This window comes from Dendrobates tinctorius, unplaced genomic scaffold (genome assembly GCF_039654945.1).
Source record: "Dendrobates tinctorius isolate UK_male_01 unplaced genomic scaffold, ASM3965494v1 ptg000001l, whole genome shotgun sequence".
NCBI lineage: Eukaryota > Metazoa > Chordata > Amphibia > Anura > Dendrobatidae > Dendrobates > Dendrobates tinctorius.
The window spans coordinates 18393431-18415952 of record NW_027361669.1 but is presented as its reverse complement, the minus strand read 5'-3'; the positions used below and the strand labels follow the sequence as shown (position 1 = coordinate 18415952).

Sequence of the window (22522 nt, the reverse complement as noted above, 5' to 3'; positions counted from 1 at the left end):
CACTTGGACACTGCAAAACTAGGTGCACTGAAGCAGCGATGGATGGCTCGGCTGTCTAACTACGAGTTTACCATCAAGTAACTGTTAGGGACGGCGGAACGCACCAAATATAAGTAATAGGAGGTGCGTTTGCCGCCCAGGGTCCACCGTGCGGTAGGTGACGAGACCGCTGCTGGACAATGGCAGATGCACCAGAAGAAGAAGTAGTGCGCACGGGTTAACGTCACCCGAACGCTAGGAGCGGCTCTGTTCAGACACAGAGTCGCTTGGCATACATAAATGTAACGCCGCTAGCCCTGTTAACGTCACAGGAGCCGGCGTGTGGCGTCGCAGCCGCGAACACCAATAGCTGCTGTTAATGCAGCGTAGCGGCAACTATAGCCTCAAGCGTCGGCGCCGCAAACCAGGCACTGACAGACGCTAGTGTAGGCGTGGAAAGCACAGTGGCGTGTAGCTTGCCACAATCTGGAGCTGACTAACCCAACACACAGTCACCATTCGTAATATCCAAGGGAAGGGGTTTCATAATAAGTCAGACACCAGTCCATGCATCCATCACCATACACACACAGCATAATATGCTACACTAGCGCATGGCCGAGCCGCCATGCGGGCTTTTTATAGCCATGTGCTTCCGGGACCTTCCAGTACCCTGGAAAGGACCAATCACATCCGACACAGGACCTGAACATGTGACCCCTGCTCTCCAGTGAGAGGTCACCTTGCGGGCATGCCCAGTAGCACGGCATGAGGACTTAGCCTCTGGAGCAGTTCCCTGCAGAGCAGGTTGCGCTACCATTGCTGCACCAGAGGTGGCAGCCACACCCAGGCTGTCAGAGCGAGTCTGAGCAGTACGCCTGGCTCGCCGTGATTGCTGAGCAACACCCGGAGCGGTCGGAGGAGAATTGGAGACCGCCGGATGTCTGGCTCTGGATTCCTGCTGTGCAGAGTCAGGAATCCGATGCCTAACAGTACTGAGCAGGGCACAAGAATGCCAATGCTGATGTGCTGTCCAGAATGCCTAATCTGCCAGATGCAGGAGAAGACCCTGAGGCTCTTGAAGAAGTAGAGTTGCCTCCCTTCCACGGGCCAATTGCAGCCCAACGTGCCCAAGGAGTGAGAAACAGAAGGTCTGGCTTGAAAGAGGTTACCCTAAATCCATTGCCCCATCATGACTGGGCAGAAACTCAGGATAATGACCCCGCAGTCTGCCTGGTGAAGGAGCTACTGTCACAAGCTGACTCACGCCCAGAGTCGAATGCTTCTGAAGAAACCCAGCAGTTGTGGAAGGAAAGAGGTCGGCTGTTCATTTATGAAGGAAAACTGTGTCGGAGGAGTATCAATGCCTGCACTCATGAGCTGGTCTGGCAGGTAGTAGTCCCAAGGAGAGAGGCATCAATGGTCTTGGAAGCATACCACAATGGAGCTGGCCACTTCGGATGGAAGAAGTTGGAAGCATTGCTCCGGGACAGATTCTACCGGGCTGGTATGAGGAAAGCCATTGAAAGGTGTTGCCGGGAGTGTGGACAATGTAACCTGCGCAGAAAGGATCGAGGCAGCCAGAGAGCTCCTCTACAGCCAATAATAACCAAACAGCCACTTGAGTTGGTCGCCCTAGACCATGTGAAGCTGGTCCCAAGCCGCTCAGGCTACATCTATGCTCTTACCATCGTGGACCACTACTCAAGATTCCTGGTAGTTGTGCTTGTCAAAGATCAAACAGCCAGGACAGCAGCCAGAGCCTTTCAACAGCACTTCTGTAGACCACATGGATATCCTGAGTGAGCGCTTACAGATCAAAGTCCCTCTTTTGAGGCAGAAGGGTTCCAGGAATTCTGTAACTTGTATGGTTGTAAGAAGATTCGGACAACACCATACCATCCACAGACCAATGGCATGTGTGAAAAGATGAACCAGATGGTGATCGACCTGCTGAAGACCTTGCCTTTAGAAGAGAGGAATCTGTGGCCAGAAAAGTTGCCAGATCTGGTAGACCTCTACAACCACATTCCTGTGAATTCCACCAACTGCACTCCAGCCTACCTAATGAGAGCGAGGCCTGGTATTCATTTGGACATGGGAGTCCTGACACCTGAAGTGACATCACCAGATGCTGACTGGGATATAGAGAGACAGCAACAGTACAGAAGAGTACAAGAATGTGTGGAAAAGAGTCTAGCTCAGGCAAGACAAAACAAGAGAGGAACTACAATCAGCATGCCTCTGCAGTTCCTTTGTCACCAGGAGAACAAGTCCTCAAGAGGAAAAGGAGGATGCATAAATCGGATGACCAATGGGAAGCTGAACCCTATACCATTCTACCCTCAAACTTTGACAATACCAAGGTGTGCCTTATTAGTAAAGATGGAGGAGAAACCTCAGCAGCAGTATCAAGGGATCATTTTAAATTATGCCCTGACCAGTTAAGAGACAGAATGGAAGAACAAAATAACATCCAACCCATAGAAGAAGAAAAGGTCAACACCATACTTGGAGAATTCCCTGCAAATTGGACTAAAGTGAATGATTCCATAGTGGTGCCAGTGTTGACATTTCCCCAACTGGTAGTACAAGAAGAAGTGACTCAAGAGAACTCTGAGAATCAGGAAGTTCAGGTAGCAGATGTCATACCACCAGTGGAGCCAGAGAGTCCTCGCCCTGCCAATGTTGAATCTGTTGTACCCATGGTGAGTCTAAAAGTTCGCAGACAATCTAGTATTCCTGTGCTACGCAGAACCACCAGTAGTGTATCCAGTACATTACACACTACACCAGTAGTTAGCACCAGACAACCAGTAAGATCCCCAGTCACACCAGTGTTACGCAGGTCTACCCATACTATACAAGGTATACCACCCATCAGATATCGTATATAGCTAAGTTTATGTGAATGTTGAAATTGTGTATATATGTACTGTAACTGTTTTCAAGTTTGAGCCTACAGGTAATCTGTAAGAGTTTCCTTTAAATTTGCCAGTTTTGTTTTATGGACATTGTACCACAGGACTTGTGTGGTCACCAATTTGTATATAGTTCACCATTTGCCCAGGAATGGACCATGGACATTGATGCTTGGACTTATCATCATAGGACTATTTTTGGAGCTTGTGGTTTTTGTACATTTTTCATTTTTCAAAATCTTGTAAACTTCATGCGGTTTACATGGTTATATGTTATTCATGTTTTCTTTCATCAGCCCAGGAGTGCTGACTTGCACTAGGGGGGAATGTGGTGCCCCCAGGAGTATGGTCGCCACAATGGCATTGCCTTCCTCCAGGGAGGGTGATGTCATGCTTGGAAGCAAGGAAGGGTATCTCTAGCAGTTAATCATTTACATGCAACACAGTTCCCATTCCAGGCCAGCAGAGGGAGCTCTGAACCAGGATTGGGGGAGGAGCGCGCTCTGAGGGCCAGGAGGGGAAATAGTCAGTTAGTGTGAGGAGGGCCAGATGTGTAGACGTGTGGAGAGAAGCTGGAGGTTGAGCTGAGGATATAGAGCTCCCTCCCAGTGAAAGCGCATGATCTGGAGCCTGGTCTCCACGGTTGTATGGATACTGAAGGTCCTGCAACAGAAACCAGAGGAATAGGAAGCTGTAAATGCTCTATTCCCAACTAAGACTCGGAGGCACAACAGCGATGGGTGAGCCAAGAGAGATAGAGGGCTTCAGCTGTCTGCCATACGAGGTAGTTCTAAAAGACAATAAGAAGGAGGAACTTCAGTGTAACACTGTACTGCATGTACCTCAAGCCAGCGCTAGGTAGGAGACTACACAACCCATCTGATAGAGAGATTCCTGAGTTGCTTCCAGGCTAGCCTGCTCCTGTGCCATCTGTAAACAGGACCCTGGACTGTGTTTGCCAAGTAAAGATAAAGAAACTGCACCCTGTTGTGTCCTTGCCTCCTTCCTGCAACATCCTCAGCACTGCTACATCTCTGTGCCAAACACTGCACCCTCTTCCTAAACATTCCCCTACACTGCCCTGGGACCAACAGCCCTACCTGTGGAGGGCTACAACATCATTGCTGCACCACCCCATCTGTCCCAGAGGATCTGTCTGCAGCATTGGCTTAACATCTACATTGCCGAACACCACAGGTGGCGTCACGAATCACTTATAAACTTTATTCCCAACTCAACGCCTTTTAAATGGGCGCCCAGGGCCATGGACCGGGTCACCGCTGCTGTGACCATCCCCTCTGAGAGACCGGCTCGGTACTGAGTACCCCACAGCCCTGGGAGGGCGACCCGCCAGTCTCCAGATTCTGCTCCCAGGATTTGCAATCACTGGTAGCCCAGGACTCGTAATTCTAGAGTGAGCCTTTCATTGCTCCAGCCCCTGGAAACTCCATTTGCTTACTCTTCCCTTCATCACACAGCCCTCTCCTTACTCCTTCACCCTAGCCAGAAGGGGCAGTTACCCTCCAAACTAGTGGCTTGTGCTCCCCCTTCTGGTCAGGAAAGAGCTTGTGTGTGGATGCGTGGTTTACTTAGTGTAGGGAGCTCTCTTTACTTCCAGACATGATACCTCCACCTGTTAGGGAGGTGATAATATTTGGCCGCTGGACCGCAGGGGCGCCACATTCCCCCTAGTGAATCAAAGTAAGTCCCGGACTGTAAAGACATACAATGCAAGTTATGAACAATTAAAACATGTTCATAATAAAAATTTTGCATTAAAAAAAATATAAAGCCATTATATAAAAAAGTTGAACAGTGCATTGGTTGATCACCGCCCCAAACCACCTTTTAGTTTGAGGTATCGTCCCTGGGCATGGCTACAGGGCACACAGACCATATTTGCATAGTCTCTTTGGCCATGCTGGTGGTTTTTGAGGTCTCCTGACAGTGCAAACTTTTGGTTTTGGTGCAAAATTTCCTGAATTGCACTGAAGATCAGCAAGAAAAGGCACTTTAAGGGGTGTAACTATTCACAGGTTAATCCTGGTCACCACAAAGTCCTATGATCATACATGCCCATAAGAAATCAACTCCAGTCAGGCTTATAAGTTCTTACAATAGTCTTTGTAGGCAACTAAGCGTAGTATTTACGGGGTCTCACATCAGTCCCTGTGGGTGCAAACCTTTTCAACAATATTAAACAACGTTACATTAAAGCATACTTTCACTTATGTTCAATTTCAAACTCTAGGGAAGTACTCTATAAGTTGAATTTATGGTGACAAGGGGTCTGTCCCTGTGTACTACGCTGGGATTTACGCAATACTGGGCCACCTGCTGACCTTCTGTGACCTTGTACATTTACTTCAAGTGTGACAGGCTCATTGCTGACAGTACTATGGTAGGATTTACTAAATACGGGATTACTGGATGATATTCTGCGACTGTTTGAACCTATCAGAGGTACGACAAGCTCACTGCTGGCAGGGGGCGAGTCCTTTTAATCCGAAGTAGGTAAAACATCCGTAGCTAGGTTTAACTGTTCTTCTTCAGGACTATCCAATGTCTCTGATGTTTCTGGCATTGTCAACTGTGAGAAAGTTAAAACTGGCACTACTACTACAGCATTGTTGATTTGTGTCCAGGACTGGGGAAATTAACCTAAGATTGTGTAAACCTTTGTTTCAGTCTCTTCCATTTGCCGAGGAACATCTGGAGTTCCATCTTTCTCGCGCAACTGAACTGGGCACACTTTCAGGTGATTTCTGGATACAGTAGCTGACGTTTTTCCTACGTCCTTGGTGACGAGTAGTGTTGAGCATTCCGATACCGCAAGTATCGGGTATCGGCCGATATTAGCTGTATCGGAATTCCGATACTTAGTTCCGATACTTTTTTCATATCGAATACCGGAATCGGAAGTTCCTATAATGCTAGGAGCCCGCTCGATTTGATTCAGCCAATGGGGATCCTCAGAAGTGTGGGCACATCCTGTTAGGCATGTAGGCATGTTAACTACTGGCATGGCTGTGATTGGCTGCTGAAATGATGTCATGATGCACTATAAAAAGCGCTGCAGCCGCCATTTCTGGTCACTCTGCTGTGAATTCAGTTAGGGACAGGCTGCTGTTGAAGACTGTGAGGGACAGTTAGAAATAGCGATTCCACAAAACATATAGTGCTTAACCCAGGCTACATAAACCACCACTGTAGCTTGCTTTTCCCTAGCAGCGCTGTTTTCACAGCTGTCTGCAAGGGCTGTGTGAGTGCAGACCCACGCTGTGTAGTGTGTCCTGCAGGCACATCTGCTTGTAGGCCGCCCAGCGTGTGTCTCTGCCTCATACACATTTTTCTTTTATTGCTGCTTTTTTTTTCTCCTGTATAGTGTGCTTCCATACGTATCCATAAACGTTGGTTGCAAACACTAAAGGAGTGGACAGCGGAGCCTTTCAGCAGCCTTTCAGTGCTATAGCCCATTTCTCTGCACTGTTTTTGGCTGTCTGATAGGTCTCTCTGTGTGTGAGTGCAGCTCACGTTGCAGTGTGTTCTACAGCCACCGCTAGCTGTAGTCCGCTCAGCGTGCGTCACTGCCTCATACATAGTCCTTTTTTTGCAGCTAATTTAGCCAGATTTTTGCTCCTATATTAGTGTGCTTCCAACCGCATCCATTGTCATTGGTTGGTTGCAAACACTATATAGGATTAGATAGAGGAGCCTTTTTGCTGGCTTGTGCCCTTCAGGGCCAGCCAGGCTAGTATCACCCTATTTTTTGGAGCCTCATCAATTGCATTGTAGGTTAGCTTCCTGCATTGTAATCGCTCCAAAAAGTTTGTGATACTATAGCTTTCAAACTTTGGTCACATCCTTTCCTTTCCCCCCCAAAAAAAAAGGAAATAAAGTCCACCAAACACTCCACTTTACAGTTGTCTAGGCCACATTAGATCATATTAAAGTGTAGTACACACACTCTTAGCCAAATTAGTGTTTCTTATACTGGTTAGCAGGTGTTCAGGAATAAGAACACTAAGCCACCCCTTTTTTACTTTTCTGCCTATCTTTATCAGTCTACCAAGATGAAGAAGGCAGGGAGTAAGGCACATGGTCGTGGCCGTGGAGTTTCAGCAGGGAGAGGACGGGGGGATTCAGCAGGGAGAGGATGTGGGGATTCGGTGTCTGCTGCGGCCACCAGTGACCCGGCATCCCCCACTTTTACCAGGCAACAGTCCTTCATGCGCAGCTTTGTAGGACCTCGCCGTACCCCACTGCTGCGTGACGAACAAATTGAAGCCGTTGTCGGATGGATGGCAGCTAACGCATCCACTTCAATGACTTCCGCATCCTCCCAAGGCCAGAGCACTGAAGAGCAACCATCTGTCTCTTCACCACCTGCCAAATTGCCCAGGCAGTCTGAGAGCCCTGGACAGGAGCCATCTCAGTCTTTACTTCTGTTCTCAGAATCTGTTGGCTTGGAAAGAGGTGGCCAGCCAAGCAGCATTCTAGAGCGTGAAGAAGAGGGAGTATGCAGTGATGCGCAACTGCTTTGCCCATCTGAATCTGAAGAGGCGGGTGGGCCAGTGCCTATTGTCAGCACACCTCAGTGCTCATCTGATGATGATGAGACTCAGTTGCCAATTTCTGGTGCGTACGGTGCTGGCGAGACAACCCAGGACCAGCCGGTGCTTGAAGAGGGGAGTGGAGATGATGAGGTCCTTGACTCATCATGGCGTCAGCCACAGGAAGGTGGTGGGAGCAGCTCTGAGGAAGAGATTCCCCGAACGGCCAAAAGAGGAGGGAGAGGGCGGGGGCAGACTTGGTTGCCTGTAGCCTCCACTTTGGCACCCGTGAGGAGCAATCCTCTTCCAAAACACAAAACGGGCGCTCCCAGGACTTGCAGTGCGTGGTCTTTTTTTGACACAGTTGCAGATGACATTTGCTTTGTCAAATGCAAGCTGTGTCATCAGAAAGTGAAACGAGGGAAAAATGTGACCAACCTCAATACCACAAATATGTGGAAACATGTGCATACCAAGCACGAGGTGGAGTTACACAGACACACTGAAGATGTAGGCCAACCTTCAGCAGCACCTACCACCTCTTCAGCTCGTGTTGGGGCCTCTTCCTCCAGCTCACACACAGCTGGTTCGGCTTCCTCACTGGAACGCCATGGAAGAACCACTGCCACTGTTGTCCAGAGACCAAGTGAAATTCCACCCACTGAACCACGTTCGCAGTCATCAGCACACTCCCAGGCCACTCACCAGCAATCGGTAGCACAGGCATGGGAGAAAAAGCGGCCATACTCGGCAAACCATCCCCGAGCACTGGCTCTGAATGCCGGCATTGCCAAACTACTGGCCCTTGAGATGCTGTCATTCAGGCTGGTGGAGACTGACACCTTCCGGAACTTTATGTCATTGGCAGTTCCACAATACAATGTGCCCAGCAGCTTTTATTTCAGCAGGCAAGCTGTCCCTGCCCTGCAAAAGCATGTGGAGGGAAAAATTAAAAATGCGCTACTAAATGCCGTCAGTAGCAAGGTCCACCTGACCACCGATGCGTGGACCAGTAGCCATGGACAGGGACGATACCTTTCCCTCACTGCCCATTGGGTCAATGTTGTGGAGCCGGGTACAGATCTGGAGAGTGGCTCTGTACGTATTCTGCCAACTCCAAGGATTGCAGGAATGCAGTCTGTACATATTGAGTCCTCCTCCTACTCTAGTTCCTCGGAATCAACACTGCCTGAGCCTGTTAGGCCAGATATGAGCACAGGTGTGGCCAAACGTCAACAGGCCGTCCTTAAATTAATTTCTTTGGGGAATCGGAGCCACACAGCACAGGAGCTCTGGAATGCCATCAAGCAGGAGAGCGATGTGTGGTTTGTGCCAGCGAATCTCCAGCCAGGTTTGGTAGTGAGTGACAATGGCCAAAATCTAGTGGCAGCTCTGGGCCTAGGCAACCTCACTCACATACCATGTCTGGCACACGTGCTCAATTTGGTCGTGCAGAGCTTTCTGAGGGACTATCCGGATCTTGATGCACTGCTGCACAAGGTTCGCCTAGAGTGTGCTCACTTGCGGCGTTCCAGCATGGCAAGATCGCGCATTGCATCTCTGCAACGCCGATTCCGCCTGCCAGAACATCGCATCATATGTGACCTCCCCACCAGGTGGAATTCAACGTTACATATGTTGGAGCGGTTGTGTGAGCAGCAGGCAGCAGTAATGGAGTACCAGCTGCATCAGGCGCAAACAAGTCGCACTGTGCGCCGGACACACTTCACCACCACTGAGTGGGCCACTATGAGGGACATCTGCCAAGTTTTGCGTGCCTTCAATGACTCCACGCGGATGGCCAGTGCAGATGATGCACTAATCAGCATGATTGTCCCCCTCATCTGTCTGCTTCAAAAAACCTTACAAGCACTAAGTGAGGAGGTTTTTGAAGAGGTCGAGGATGAGCAGTCAGAAATGCCATCTGCTTCTGGCAAGTCTGCACAACGTGCTTCCACACAAAGGCCCAGGCAGGGGACACTTAGTGAGGAGGATGACGAGGAGTCAATGGAGGAGGAGGAACACATCTCTCCAGAGGAGGGAGGTACACAAGGCTCTAGTAGTCAGTGTGTACAGCGAGGGTGGGGTGATGCTGAGCAGGCAGAGATGCTGCCTCAAGCTGGGGACAGCGTTTCCGGTCCAGTTGGCAGTCTGCAGCACATGGTTGATTTCATGCTGCAGTGCTTGTTAAATGACCGCCGCATCGCCAACATTCTCCACACGGCTGATTATTGGGTGTACACCCTCCTAGATCCTCGCTACCGGGACAACTTACAAAGCATCATACCACAGTTGAACCGGGAGCGAAAAATGCGGGAGTACCAAGAAACATTTGTGCAGGCCATCATGTTCTCCATTCCCCCCACAAGTGTTGCTGGTAGTGCTTTTCAAAGCAGCCATGTGGGTAGAGGCAGTGGAGGAAGCTCTGCACAAAGAGGTAGCAGAGGCAGTGCCGCAGGACAAGGCAAGGCCAGTATGGCCCAAATGTGGAAAAGTTTTGTGGGACCGCCACAAACGGCTACACCATCACAGACGGCTCCAGTCAGCAGGAGGCAACGTTTCCGTCAGATGGTGACAGACTACTTGTCGTGCCCTGTTAGTGTTCTCCCAGACGGCTCTTCCCCGTTCAAGTATTGGGTCTCTAAGCTGGATACATGGCCAGAGCTTAGCCAGTATGCATTGGAGGTGCTGGCTTGCCCTGCTGCCAGTGTATTATCGGAACGTGTCTTTAGTGCTGCAGGTGGTGTGGTAACAGACCGTCGCACGCGACTATCCGCCGATAATGTTGACCGGCTTACTTTTGTGAAAATGAACAAGGCCTGGATCTCACCTGAATTTTCCAGTCCTCTTCCAGAATAAATAATTGGCTGGCAACAGGATCCAGGTCTCCTGTTGTGTTCATGTTTCTATGACCTGAACTTTGTTGCTCAGAAGTGCTGTCCACACAGACAAAACACTCGCTCATGTGTAAGTGGGGTTCGGTAACGTCAGCTGATCCCCTGCTGTGTGTATGGCAAAGTGTCCTGCTCCCTCCACAGTCAAACAACCTCAGATTTACACCTGGCTCCAAGTAGGCCTCGGCCTACTACCTGATTTTCCCTGGGCTCCGACACCGCCAGTTGGTGCTCAGAAGTGCTGTCCGCACAGACAAAACACTCGCTCATGTGTAAGTGGGGTTCGGTAACGTCAGCTGATCCCCTGCTGTGTGTACGGCAAACTCTGCTGCTGAAAACAACTTCTGACTACCTCTGATTTAATATGTTCTCTGATTTGCCCTCTGTCTCCACTCTGTTTTGAGTATTTCCACCGGCCTACAACACCGCCTGTTTCTGATCTCAAGTGCCGTCTGCACAATCCACACTTGTTCCTGTGGTACCTGGGTCCTGTAACATCTGCTCATCTCCAGAGTTGAGCACGGCAATGTCTCCTGCTTTGTCTACATTCCCACTACTTGTAGTGGAAATGTGGACAGAGCAGGAGACATTGCCTGACTCACCTCTAGGGAGAAGCTGCTGTTACAGAACCCCAGTAACACAGGAACAAGTGTGGGTTGTGCAGACGGCATTTCAGAGCAGCAACTGGCGTGGTTGGAAGCCAGAGGAAATACTCGAAACAGAGTGAAGACAGAGGCATAATTGGAGTACGTTGACAGTTAGTAGTAGTCTAGAAACAATCGCAAACTGCCACCAAGTAGGCCTCGGCCTACTACCTGATTTTCCCTGGGCTCCGACACCGCCAGTTGGTGCTCAGAAGTGCTGTCCGCACAGACAAAACACTCGCTCATGTGTAAGTGGGGTTCGGTAACGTCAGCTGATCCCCTGCTGTGTGTATGGCAAAGTGTCCTGCTCCCTCCACAGTCAAACAACCTCAGATTTACACCTGGCTCCAAGTAGGCCTCGGCCTACTACCTGATTTTCCCTGGGCTCCGACACCGCCAGTTGGTGCTCAGAAGTGCTGTCCGCACAGACAAAACACTCGCTCATGTGTAAGTGGGGTTCGGTAACGTCAGCTGATCCCCTGCTGTGTGTATGGCAAAGTGTCCTGCTCCCTCCACAGTCAAACAAACTCAGATTTACACCTGGCTCCAAGTAGGCCTCGGCCTACTACCTGATTTTCCCTGGGCTCCGACACCGCCAGTTGGTGCTCGGAAGTGCTGTCCACACAGAAAAACAAACTCGTTCATGTGAAAGTGGGGTTCGGTAACGTCAGCTGATCCCCTGCTGTGTGGAGGGCAAACTGCTGCTGCCTCCAAATTGTAACTACTTCAGATTTAAACATTCTCTGATTTGGCCTCTGTCTCCACTCTGTCTCTAATATTTCCCCTGACCTCCAACACCGCCAGTTCCTGCTCACAGTTACCGTCCACGCATTCCACACTTGTTCCTGTGTTCCTGGTGTTCTGTAACGTGAGCTGATCCCCCAATGTGTGTCCGGCACTGTCTCCTGCGCTGTCCACCTTCCCACTGCAAGTGGTGGGAATGTGGACAGAGCAGGAGACATTGGCAGACAAACATCAGGGGATCTGCTAACATTACAGAACACCAGTAACACAGGAACACGTGTGGATTGGGCAGACGGCTACTGTACGCATAAACTGGCGGTGTTGGTGGTCACGTGAAATCCTGGAAACAGAGTGGAGACAGATGCCTAATTGGAGCACGTTGACAGTCTGTTGTAGCCTACAATCTAAAACTGCCACCAAGTAGGCCTCGGCCTGCACCCTGGATCTCCCTGGGCTCCAACAACGCTAGTTGGTGCTCGGAAGTGCTGTCCACACAGAAAAACACACTCGTTCATGTGAAAGTGGGGGTCAGTAATGTCAGCTGCCTCCAAATTCAAACAACGTCTTATCTTAAACTGCCTCCAAGTAGGCCTCAGCCTACAAAATGACTATCCCTGGGCTCCAACATCGTTTATCACAGCTGACACCCGGCACAATGTGTCAGGGGCAGTCACGGACCGCCCCGACATGTTAACCCCTTGTACACCGTGATCAAACACGATCGCGGTGTACCGGGGGTTAAAGGGAAGCATCGGCAGGGAGGGGGCTCCCTCCGTGCTTCCCTGAGCTCCCCACGGCAGCGCAATGTGCAGCGCTGCTGCGGGGGACTCCTTTCCTACAGGCCCCCGGATCCAAGATGGTGACGGGGGCCTTCGGGGGTCTGTAGGGAGCTGACTTCCTCACTGCCTGCAAAGCGCAGGCATGAGGAAGTCTGCAGAACTGCCTGTTACAGATTGCTGATCTGTCACAGTGATCAGCGATCTGTCACAGGACAGTGATGTCCCACCTGGGACTATGTAATAAAGTAAAAAAAAAAAAAAAGTGTAAAAATAATTTAAAAAAAAATGGCTAAAAAATTAGTAAAAAAAAAAAATATTCCCAATAAATTCATTTTTTGAAAATAAAAAAAAAAACAATAAAAGTACACATATTTGGTATCGCCGCATCTGTAGTGAACCGCCCTATAAAACTGTCCCATTCATTAACCCCTTTAGCGAACCCCTTAAAAAATAGAAATAAAAAACGAAGCAAAAAATAATGATTTAATATCATACCATCGAACAAAAAGTGCAATAACGCGCGATCAAAAAGCCGCATATAAATATCCATGGTACCGCTGAAAACGTCATCTTGTCCCGCAAAAAACAAGCCACCATACAGCGTCATCCGCAAAAAATAAAAAAAGTTATAGCTCGCAGAATAAAGCGATGCAAAAATAATTATTTTTTATATCAAATTGTTTTCATTGCAAAAACCGACAAAACATAAAAAAATGACCTAAATGAGGTATCACTGTAACCGTACCGACCCGAAGAATAAAACTGCTTTATCAATTTTACCGCATGCGGAGCGGTGTAAACGCACCCCCCCCAAAAGAAATTCATGAAACGCTGTTTTTTGTTCATTCTGTGTCCCAAAAATCGGAATAAAAAGCGATCAAAAAATGTCACGTGCCCGAAAATGGTACCAATAAAAACGTCAACTCGTCCCGCAAAGAATAAGACCTCAAATGACTCGGTGGGTCAAAATACGGAAAAATTATAGCTCTCAATATGTGGTGATGCAAAAACTATTTTTACAATAAAAAGCGTCTTTTAGCTTGCGACAGCCGCCAAACATAAAAACCGCCATAAATAGTAAATCAAACCCCCCGTTATCACCCCCTTAGATAGGGAAAAACAATAAAATAAAAAAAATGTATTTATTTTCATTTTCCCATTAGGGTTAGGGCTAGGGTTAGGGTTAGGGCTAGGGTTAGGGCTGAGATTAGGGTTAGGGGTGTGTTGGGGTTAGGGTTGGAGTTATAATTGGGGGGTTTCCACTGTTTGGGCACATCAGGTGCTCTCCAAATGCATCATGGCGTCTGATCTCAATTCCAGCCAATTCTGCATTGAAAAAGTCAAATGGTGCTCCTTCCCTTCCAAGCTCTGCCATGCGGCCAAACAGTGTTTTACCCCCACATATAGGGTATCAGCATACTCAGGACAAATTGCAAAACAACTTTTGGGGTCCAATGTCTCCTGTTACCCTTAGGAAAATAAAAAATTTGGGGCAAAAATATAATTTTTGTGGAAAAAAATGTTTTTTTTATTTTCACGCCCAGGCGTTATAAACTTCTGTGAAGCACTTGGGGGTTCAAAGTGCTCACCACACATCTAGATAGGTTCCTTAGGGGGTCTAGTTTCCAAAGTGGGGTCACTTGTGGGGAGTTTCAATAGTTTAGGTACATCAGGGGCTCTCCAAACACACATGACACCCGCAGACCAATCCATCAAAGTCTGCATTCCAAATCGTCACTACTTCCCTTCCAAGCACCGACGTGTGCCCATACAGTAGTTTTCTCCCACATATGAGGTATCAGCGTACTCAGGACAAATTGGACAACAACTTTTGGGGTCCAATTTCTCCTGTTACCCTTGGGAAAATAAAAAAATTGGAGACTAATTGATCATGTTTGTGGAAAAAATACGATTTTTTTTATTTTCATGCCTGGCCATTATAAACTTCTGTGAAGCCCTTGGGGGTTCAAAGTGCTCACCACACATCTACATAAGTTCCTTAAGGGGTCTAGTTTCCAAAGTGGGGTCATTTGTGGAGGGTTTCCACTGTTTAGGTACATTAGGGGCTCTCCAAAGGCATCATGACACCCGCAGACCATTCCATCAAAGTCTGCATTCCAAAACGTCACTACTTCCCTTCCGAGCCCCGACGTGTGCCCATACAGTAGTTTTCTCCCACATATGGGGTGTCAGCGTACTCAGGACAAATTGGACAACAACTTTTGGGGTCCAATTTCTCCTATTACCCTTGGGAAAATAAAATAAATGGGGACTAAAAGATGATATTTGTTGAAAAAATACGATATTTTTATTTTCACGCCCGGTCGTTATAAACTTCTGTGAAGCAATGGGGGGTTCAAAGTGCTCACCACACATCTAGATATGTTCCTTGGGGGGTCTAGTTTCCAAAATGGTGTCATTTGTGGGGGTTTCTACTGTTTTGGTACATCAGGGGCTTTCCAAACGCGACATGGTGTCTGATCTCAATTCCAGCCAAAAACGTCAAATGGCGCTGCTTCCCTTCCGAGCTCTGCCATGCGCCCAAATAGTGGTTTACCTCCACATATGGGGTATCAGCGTACTCAGGACAAATTGCACAATATCTTTTAGGGTCCTGTTACCCTTGGAAAAATAAGAATTGAGGGTGAAAAGATCATTTTTGTGGAAAAAATATGATTTTTTAATTGCACGGCTGTATGTTATAAACTTCTGTGAAGCCCTTGGGGGTTCAAAGTTCTCACCACACATCTGGATAAGTTCCTTGGGGGGTCTAGTTTCCAAAATGGTGTCATTTGTGGGGGGTTTCCACTGTTTTGGTACATCAGGGGTTTTCCAATCGCGACATGGTGTCCGATCTCAATTCCAGCCAAAAATGTCAAATGGCGCTGCTTCCCTTCCGAGCTCTGCCATGCGCCCAAATAGTCATTTACACCCACATATGGGGCATCAGCGTACTCAGGACAAATTGCACAATAACTTTTAGGGTCCTGTTACCCTTGGAAAATAAAAATTGGGGGTGAAAAGATCATTTTTGTGGAAAAAATATGATTTTTTAATTGTACCGCTGTACGTTATAAACTTCTGTGAAGCCCTTGTGGGTTCAAAGTTCTCACCACATATCTAGAAAAGTTCCTTGGGGGGTCTATATTCCAAAACGGGGTCATTTGGGGGGTTTCCACTGTTTAGGTACATCAGGGGCTCTCCAAACGCGACATGGCGTCCGATCTGAATTCCAGCCAATTTTGCATTGAAAAAGTCAAACGGCGCTCCTTCCCTGCTGAGGTCTGCCATGCGCCAAAACAGTGGTTCCCCCCCACATATCAGGTATCAGCATACTCAGGACAAATTGCACAATAGATTTTGCAGTCCAATTTCTCCTGTTACCCTTGGTAAAATAAAAAAAATGAACCTGAAATATTTTTTTAGTGAAAAAAATTTAAATGTTCATTTTTTTTTAAAATTTAGAAAAAATTCCTGTGACGCACCTAAAGGGTTAATAAACTTCTTGAATGTGATTTTGAGCACCTTAAGGGGTGCAGTTTTTAGAATGGTGTCACTTTTGGGTATTTTCTATCATATAGACCCCTCAAAGTGGCTTCAAATGTGATGTGGTCCGTAAAAATAAAATGGTGTTGCAAAAATGAGAAATCTCTGGTCAATTTTTAACCCTTATAACTTCCTAACAAAAAAAAATTTTGGTTCCAAAATTGTGCTGAAGTAAAGTAAACATGTGGGAAATGTTGCTTATCAAGTTTTTTGTGTGTTGTATTTTTGTGATTTAAGGGCATAAAAATTCAAGTTTGGAAAATTGCGAAATAAATGCAAGTTATTTGAAAGAAATTTTACCACTAACATGAAGTACAATATGTCACGAGAAAACAATGTCAGAATCACCGGGATCCATGGAAGCGTTTCAGAGTTATTACCTCATAAAGGGACAGTGGTCAGAATTGTAAAAATTGGCCAGGTCATTAACGTGCAAACCACCCTTGGGGCTTAAGGGGTTAAGGATGGCTTGTTTCACTTGCATGGAGAGCTCCTTTGACTGCATGTTTCTTTCACAGCAAAACCTTCCAAATGCTAGCACCACACCTCAAATCAACTCCAGGCCTATTATCTGCTTAATTGAGAATGACATAACGAAGGGATTGCCCACACCTGTCCTTGAAATAGCCTTGGAGTCAATTGTCCAATTACTTTTGGTCCCTTTAAAAACAGGGTGGCACATGTTAAGGAGCTGAAACTCCTAAACCCTTCATCCAATTTTAATGTGGATACCCTCAAATGAAAGCTGAAAGTCTGATCTTCAACTGCATCTGAATTGTTTTGTCTAAAATTCATTGTGGTAATGTCTAGAACCAAAATTAGCAAAATGTTGTCTCTGTCCAAATATATGGACCTAACTGTACATCTCGACTAGGTCTGGTAACTTCTCAGGTCATTGATTGTGCTCGTCTAGCAGTAAGGTCTTTAGTAAATCAGTAAATAGAGAAAGGCACCATGCTCACAGGACGATTCAAAGATGATAACGTAAAAGTGAAAGTGAAAGTCCTGTCTTTCACACATAAGCCCGATACTCAAAGCATGCAGGAGATACAAAACTACCACAGCAAGATACACTGATGAACGGTAAGGCTGAGTTCACACGTGGCTTTTTTTCGCGTTTCCGCGGCGGTTTTAACCGCGCGATTTTGCCGCGAAAACGCGAAAAATAAGCATCCCATGCATTCCTATGGGATTCCGCAATGCTGTGCTAATGCTGCGGTTTTTACCGCGGCGGAATCGCTTCGCGGTAAAAACCGCAGCATGCTCATTAATTTGCGGAATCGCGGCGATCCCGCACCCATAGGAATGCATTGTTCCGCTTACTTCCTGCATGTGGCTGTGCACACCATGCGGAAAGTAAGCAGAACAATTGCGGATGGTACCCACGGTCCGGAGGAGAGGAGACTGTCCTCCGGGCTTTGGGTACCATATCCCTGTAAAAAATAGAATTTAAAAATAAAAAATATTGTTATTCTCACCCTCCGACGTCCCGCGCAGTCTTCCCGCTTCTCTTCACGCTCTCATTCCCAGTAGTCCTTTGCGAAAATGCCCGCGATGACGTCCGTTCTCGCGGGATCGCGAAGTCTCGTGGTCATTCGCGCGACGTCATCGCGAATAACCGCGAGACATCGCGATCCCGCGAGAACGGACGTCATCGCGGGTATTTTCGCAAAGGATTACTGGGAACGGCTGCGCGGGACGTCGGAGGGTAAGAATAACACCATTTTTTATTTTTTTTTACATTCTTTTACTACTGAAGCCGCATAGGCGGCCTCAGTAGTAAAAAGTTGTTCACACTTGTCAAACACTATGTTTGACGAGTGTGACCTACCTGTCAATCAGTTCTCCAAGCGATGCTACAGATCGCTTGGAAAACGCTAGCATTTTGCAAGCTAATTACGCTTGCAAAATGCTAGTTTTTCCGTGGGAAAATCACGGGAATTTAAAATGCGATTTTCCCGCGGACTGGAATTCCGGAATTCTCGCGGTAATTTCCGCGAGAGTTCCGGTACGTGTGCATGTAGCCTAAAGGACTTATACAAACTTACCCTAGCTCTGCTGAATGAAGGTGCTGTGCTGATCACAGTGAATGATCCACAGAAATGCTGGATAAGCAGGTGAGAAGCTGGGAGGATGAAGTGAATGAGCTGGCTGACTGGGGTGCAAGTAAAGAAAAGAGCTGGGCAGAGCCGGGTGCCTTTCTCCATTTGCTTATTTAACCCTTTTTTGGCAGAACAAGCACAGCTTCTGTCTAGGCACCAGCAGCCCTCCCTTTCTATTGGTAGCGCCGGTGTATATCTGTATAATAGTCTTTAGTAAATCGATCACCAGCTGATTCATTTTCAAGTATAGGCCGTTACCTTGCGGATGGTATGGTGTTGTCTGGATCTTCTTACAGCTGTAAAATGTGCAGAATTCTTGGAAGACCTCTGCTTTGAAAGCCAGACCTCTGTCTATCAAGACTTGATCTGGATAACCATGGGGTCGGCAGAAGTATTCTTGAAAGGCCTTTGCAGCTGTTCTTGCCGTCTGATCTTTCACTGGAACAACTACTGGGAAGCGTGAGTAGTGGTCCACTATCGTCAAGGCATAGGTGTATCCTGAGCAACTTGGGGACAATTTCACGTGGTCTAGAGCCACTATTTTAAGTGGTTGCTTGGTGATGATAGGCTGCAAGGGATTCCTTTGGAAGTTGCAATCCTTTCTTCTGAGGTTACATGGGCCGCATTCCCTACACCACTTCTCAATGGACTGTCTCATACCTGTCCAGAAGAAGCAAGCACAGATGACGACTTCTAACTTCTTCCATCCAAAGTGCCCTGCCTGGTTGAGGTAGGCTTCAAGGACCATTGGTACATCCTTTCTTAGGACTACGATCTTCCATACCAGCTCATGCGTACAGGAGTTGATAGTCTTTCGGCACAGTTTGCCTTCATAGAAGAACAGCTCCTTCCTCTCTTTCTACAGCTGTAGGACTTCTGGTGGTGCACCAGGAGCTGGAGATGAGTTGGCTGCACCAAGCATTTCCTTCACCATGCGGACTGCTGGATCGCTGTTTGCATCTCTGCCCAACCATAATGAGGTAGTGGATTGAGGGAAACCTTTTGGACTGCTGAACTCTTGTTATTCACACAGTGGGCACACTGAGAAGCATACTGGTGATGGAATGCCGGCATCTCGATCTCTTCCAGGCCTGCCAGGTCTTCTTCTATGTCAGGGGGGTTCGGCATGCGGGATAAGGCATCGGCATTGGCATTTTTGGTACCAGCTCGATATTTGATGATGAACTCATAGTTGTACAACTGAGCCATCCGCCGTTGCTCTAAGGCACCAAGTTTTGCAGTCTCCAGATTTGTCAACGGGTTGTTGTTGGTGTAGAAGGTGAACTTGGAAGAAGCGAAGTAGTGCTTGAACCTCTCAGTCACTGCACAGACGATATCCAGTAACTCCAATTTAAAGGAGCTGTAGTTGGCAGGATTTCTTTAGATTGGGCAAAGCTTTCTAGTGGCATAGGCGATGACCTTCTCCTTGTGCTGCACTTCAAATAGAACCGCTCCTAGACCATCAGTGTAGAGGGTGAGTGGCTGGTCATATTCCAGGTAAGTCTAGATCTCTTCTCCAGTGAGAGCTTGCTTAAGGCTGTTGAAGGACTCTTCGAATTTGGCATTCTACTCAATCGAGGGACTCTTGGTTCTGGCCTTTTTGGAGTGGCCCACCAAGAGGTCTTGAAGGGGAGCAGCCATTTTTGTGAAGCCTTTGATGAAGCGTCTATAATAGCTGACCAACCCCAAGAATTGTCGAACCTCACTGACTGTAGTAGGTACTTGCCAGTCTCTGATGACCATCACCTTGTCTGGATCTGGTGCCACTCCTTCTGCACTCACGACATGGCCTAAGTACTGCACTTTAGGCTTCAGGAGATGACACTTCGATGGTTTCACCTTCAAGCCGAAGTTGGACAATGCTTTGAAGACTTCTGCCAGGTGTTTCAGGTGATCTTCATACGTTCTTCAATAAACAATCACATCGTCCAGATACAACAACACAGTCTCAAAGTTCTTGTGCCCGAGGCAGCACTCCATGAGTGTCTGAAAGGTTCCAGGTGCGTTGCACAACCCAAATAGCATACAGTTGAATTCACACAGCCCCATTGGTGTGGTAAAAGCAGTCTTCTCTTTGTCTGCCTTAGCAACAGGAACTGGCCAATACCCACTGGTTAAGTCTAGAGTCGAGAAATACTTGGCTGATTTTAGTGCTGCTAGTGACTCTTCTATGTCTTTGTGAGTGATTTTATTTATTTTCCTATAATCTACACACATGCGCATGGTACCATCTTTCTTTTTGACCAATACAAGAGGAGCTGCCCAACGGCTGTAGGTGTCCCTTATGACCCCTGCCTCCTTCATCTCCTCTAGCATACTTTTGGCACACTGGTAATGAGCAGAAGGGACAGGACGATACCTCTCTTTGATGGGTGGGTGATCTCCCATAGGGATGTGATGTTGGACCCCATTGACCTGCCCAAAATCCAGGGGGTTCTTACAGAAAACCCTCTCGTACTCCTGGACCACTCAATAGACCCCATCTTTCTGGTGTGAAGGCGTGAAGTCAATGCAAATGTGCATTTCCTGACACTAGTCCTCCAACTGACCCGAGGAGCCGTTGTCCTCCATCTACTCAGGTTCAAAGGTCCTACTGTCTGGATAGCATTGTTACTGACAGTAAAGAGTTTGGCCACAGTAGCATACCTGGGCAAGGTAGCTTCTTTTTCTCCACAGATCAGTACTCGTACTGGCACTCTTCCCTTTCTGACATCCACCACCCCTCCAGCGGTCATGCCAGTGGGTCTGCTGTCAGAGTAGACTGGCTCCACCAAGGCCTGGTAGTCTCGGCCTCTAATACCTGTGGCTGCTCTGCACCATATGATAGTCTCACTCCTGGGGGAAAGCACAATGGGGTTGGGGTCGCTCACCCTTACGCTGCCAATCGCTCCACCGGTCAGCTGTACCTGCTGTTGCTGCAAGAGGGCTCTAATCGCCTTGTGCAGGGCCCGCTGTTGTCTGGGGTTGGCTGTCTCAGCTACTTGTTGCAGGAGGACAATGATTTCACTAAGACAGGTCTCAATGACATTCGTACCATAGGGTTACATTCACATTTGTCAATATCAACCACTAACTATCAACCCCGAGATTCGAGTTCCACCCTCCCCACCTTAATGGCAACCTCTTTATACCCCACCTGAGGTAAGGGCTGACCGTTACTCGCTATCACTGTTAAGTCTCTATCAGGGCGGCGAGTAAATTCAGTATCAGCCCAAGATCGTTTATACAGTATGTGAGGCTTAGGCCTCTTTCACACATCAGGTTTTCGCCGTCAGGCACGATCCGGCTCTTTTGACAAAAACCGGATCCGGCGAAATGCAATACCGGATCCGGTTTCTCCCCCATTGACTTGCATTTGCGCCGGATGGCCGTGCGTTTCATCCGGTTTTCGCCGGATCCGGCAATGTGTCGCAATCCGGCCTCTGGAAAAAACGGCTACTGTAACGTTTTTTGTCTCCGGCAAAAAAGCCGGACATGCCGGATCCGGCGCGTCCGGCTTTTTCACACAATGAAAGTCTATGAGCGCCGCAATGCGCCGGAACCGGTTTTTTGGGTCTGAGCATGCTCAGTAGCTCTGCCCACAGCACACATATATAAAAGCATGACAGTGGGACCCTCAGCCACACCCATCATGCCACCCAAGACAGCAACCAGGCGCAGGAGAAGGCAGTAGACCACTGCAGCACCATCAGCACCCCCACCACCCCAAATGGAGCAGCAAAGGGAACATGCTGAACAACGGGAGGGGAGTCCAGCAGCAGATGAGAGACGGTAATTATCAAATCCCCCATTCCTCAAAACTAGGAGCAAGGAATATCAAGATATTCATTAGCCCTTTGTTTCTCTTTATTCAACAGCCGCCCAAGAGATGCAGCAGCAGCAGCACTGGCAGCAGCAGCACCACCCACAACCATGGAGTCTGGCCAGCAACATGACAGCACATCTTCTTCTGGGAGCCCTCCCTCGCATCATCAGCGTTTGACGGTAAGTTTTTATTTCCAAAATCCATCATCTCTGTAATATATGTCTATTCATTGGCTTTTATTTCAAAACAGGAATCACAAGCTGAAGAGGAGCTCTCAGAAGAAGAAGGAAGGGGTGGACAGACACCTGGAGTGGGCTCACAATTGGTAAGTTTTTTGCATCAAACGCAGAAACACAACATCACACTACACACAACACATAGAAAACAATGTACCGCAGACATCACACAGCAAACAAATATGCCAACATCCAAACACATAATTTTTTTTCTTTTCTTCTCTAGTCTTCCCAATCTGGTGCTCGGCCAAGAGGTCCTCGCAGTGCCTCCCAGGGTCGTCGGCGACAGCAACGCAGCGGTCACCAGCGTGTAAGTATA

The 22522-nt window shown here is 47.8% G+C and overlaps 1 protein-coding gene and 1 pseudogene across 1 annotated transcript in view; one reads left to right on the top strand and one right to left on the bottom strand.

Annotated features, from left to right (window-relative positions):
• Positions 1-22522, top strand: part of LOC141086363 (exocyst complex component 1-like) — a 191860-nt gene that overhangs the window by 11552 nt on the left and 157786 nt on the right. The gene's annotated exons all lie outside the window — the stretch shown is intronic.
• LOC141086060 (uncharacterized) overlaps positions 19090-22522 on the bottom strand; it is a 54384-nt pseudogene continuing 50951 nt past the window's right edge.